This window comes from Diuraphis noxia, unplaced genomic scaffold (genome assembly GCF_037042655.1).
Source record: "Diuraphis noxia isolate RWA-SAM2 unplaced genomic scaffold, SU_Dnox_SAM2 contig0017, whole genome shotgun sequence".
Lineage (NCBI taxonomy): Eukaryota > Metazoa > Arthropoda > Insecta > Hemiptera > Aphididae > Diuraphis > Diuraphis noxia.
In genome coordinates this window covers 1-2,500 of record NW_028301727.1, presented here as the reverse complement: position 1 = coordinate 2,500, position 2,500 = coordinate 1, and the positions used below count along the sequence as shown (strand labels likewise).

The following is a 2,500-nucleotide window of genomic DNA, read 5'->3' as shown; positions in this document are numbered from 1 at the left end:
ACGGATCGGTTTTGCCGACTTCCCTTACCTACATTATTCTATGCGGCTAGAGGGCTGCTCACCTCGGAGGACCTGCTGCGGATATCGGTACGAACCGACGCGAAGACTCCGCGTGGCCCTCTCTCGAATTTTCAAGGTCCGCGTGGGGGTCACGGACACCGCCGCAACGAGCGGTGCTCTTCGCGCTCGCGTCCCTATCGCCCGGCTAGAGGATTCCAGGGACGTACAACGCTCACAGAGAAAAGAGAACTCTTCCCGGACCCCCCGGCGGCTTCTTCGAGTTCATTCCGGTCGCCCGGACGAGACAAAAGAGCCCCGAACACTAGGGAGCGGTTCCGCGTCGGGTTCCGGAATACGGACCGGATTCCCTCTCGCCCCCATGGGCGATTCGAAACGCCTTCGCCCGTGGTACGAGGATCTCTCCCGGGCTTAGGATCGACTGACTCTTGGACAACGGCTGTTCACAAGAAACCCTTCTCCACGGCAGCCCCGAGGGCCCCTCTCGAGTATTTGCTACTACCACCAAGATCTGCACCGACGGCGGCTCCAGGCGGTCTCGCGACCTGCCCTTCGACGCACACCGCCGCGCCATCCTACTCGTCGGGGCTTGCCGGGACCGGCCGCCGCGAGCGACGACCGCCCCACTGTGCCGCCGACGGCCGAGTATAGGCACGACGCTCCAGCGCCATCCATTTTCAGAGCTAGTTGCTTCGGCAGGTGAGTTGTTACACACTCCTTAGCGGATTCCGACTTCCATGGCCACCGTCCTGCTGTCATCAGCAACCAACGCCTTCATGGTCTCTGAATACGCGTCGATTTCGGCGCCTTAACTCGGCGTTCGGTTCATCCCGCAGCGCCAGTTCTGCTTACCAAAAATGGCCCACTAAGCGCCCTAGGGTATCCGTCGCCGGCTTCGCACGCGGTTCACGCGGTGTACCAGGTAAAGCCGGCGATCTCACCCATTTATAGTTTGAGAATAGGTTGAGGTCGTTTCGGCCCCAATGGTCCTCTAATCATTCGCTTTACCGTATGAGACATCCTCCGTGTTACGAGCGGGTTGTTACCGCGCCGTACAGCGCGGAGTCCCACCGGCGTCCGTACGCCCGCGAACGGGCGGACACATCGGCGCAGCTATCCTGAGGGAAACTTCGGATGGAACCAGCTACTAGATGGTTCGATTAGTCTTTCGCCCCTATACCCAGCTCAGACGATCGATTTGCACGTCAGAATCGCTGCGGACCTCCATCAGGGTTTTCCCCTGACTTCATCCTGGCCAGGCATAGTTCACCATCTTTCGGGTACCAACGTGTGCGCTAAGGGTGCGCCCCCGACGGCCGGAGCCGACCTGGCGAGACGCCCCGGACTGCGGACCAGCGCGACTTTGAACGCCGGTGGGTTCGGTCGCTAGGCCATCGTCCCGCACCGTAAACGGTTCACTTTCATTGCGCCAAACGTGGTTTTTCGTGAGATCACCGTTGACTCGCGCACACGTTAGACTCCTGGTCCGTGTTTCAAGACGGGTCGGAAAGTAGCCCGAAACTCGTCCGCCGACCGACGGGACCCCGCCTGCGACGGGCCGCGTCGACGGTTCATGCCGTCGGGCGAGCCGACCAGGAGCACCGGGTTCGGCGCGAACGGTCACGCCGAGGCGCGGACCGCCGCGACGAACCGCCACCCGGGCCCTTCGGCCGGCGCCCAACGAGTCGCGACGTCCGCTGACCGAGCGAAAGATCCGGCCGGCGGTGAGACCACCGACCGTGAATTCGCCCGGCGGGGACTCGCGGGCTCTGTCCGTTTACACCCGAACGGTTTCACGTTCTTATGAACTCTCTCTTCAAAGTTCTTTTCAACTTTCCCTCACGGTACTTGTCCACTATCGGTCTCGTGGCCGTATTTAGCCTTAGATGGAGTTTACCACCCGCTTCGGCTGCACTCTCAAGCAACCCGACTCGAAGGCGCGGTCCGATCCCGGAACGCTGTGACGGCCTCTACTGGCCTGGCACCATCTGCGGGCCATGGCCCCGTTCAAGGGAGACTTGGACCGTCACGTGCGCCCCGGCAACGAGGCCGGCCCGTACGCCACAACTCCCATACGTGCCGCGACACAAAAGTGCGCGGCGGGATTCGGCGATGGGCTTTTCCCCTGTTCGCTCGCCGCTACTGGGGGAATCACGGTTGTTTTCTTTTCCTCCGCTATTAATATGCTTAAATCCGGCGGGTAGTCCCGCCTGATCTGAGGTCGGAACAAGTGTGTGGTACGTGTGGTGTGGTAACTGGTGCGCGGGTCCGCGCTCCGTCCGCGCGGCGACGGTCCGCGTCCGCTTCTCGGTTGCCGGAGAGGTGGCGTCTCGAGGACGACTCTCAGCCGACCCGGCCGCGCTCTCGCGCGGCGGGGCGGACGGGGACGTGCCGTTCGACGGCGCGAGAACCCGTGACTGTTTGCCGTCACAACTTGGGCGGACGACCGGGGGCAGCCGCGAGCGGTAGCCCGCGTTTTCCC

At 62.6% G+C, this 2,500-nt stretch overlaps 1 non-coding gene across 1 annotated transcript in view; it reads right to left on the bottom strand.

Moving 5' to 3' along the window:
* Positions 1-2,242, bottom strand: part of LOC149053974 (large subunit ribosomal RNA) — a 4,183-nt gene extending 1,941 nt beyond the window's left edge. Inside the window, exon 1 of the ribosomal RNA XR_016192397.1 lies at positions 1-2,242. This exon is cut by the window's left edge and continues 1,941 nt beyond it. This is a non-coding gene — a ribosomal RNA (large subunit ribosomal RNA).
* Positions 2,243-2,500: the final 258 nt, after the last annotated feature.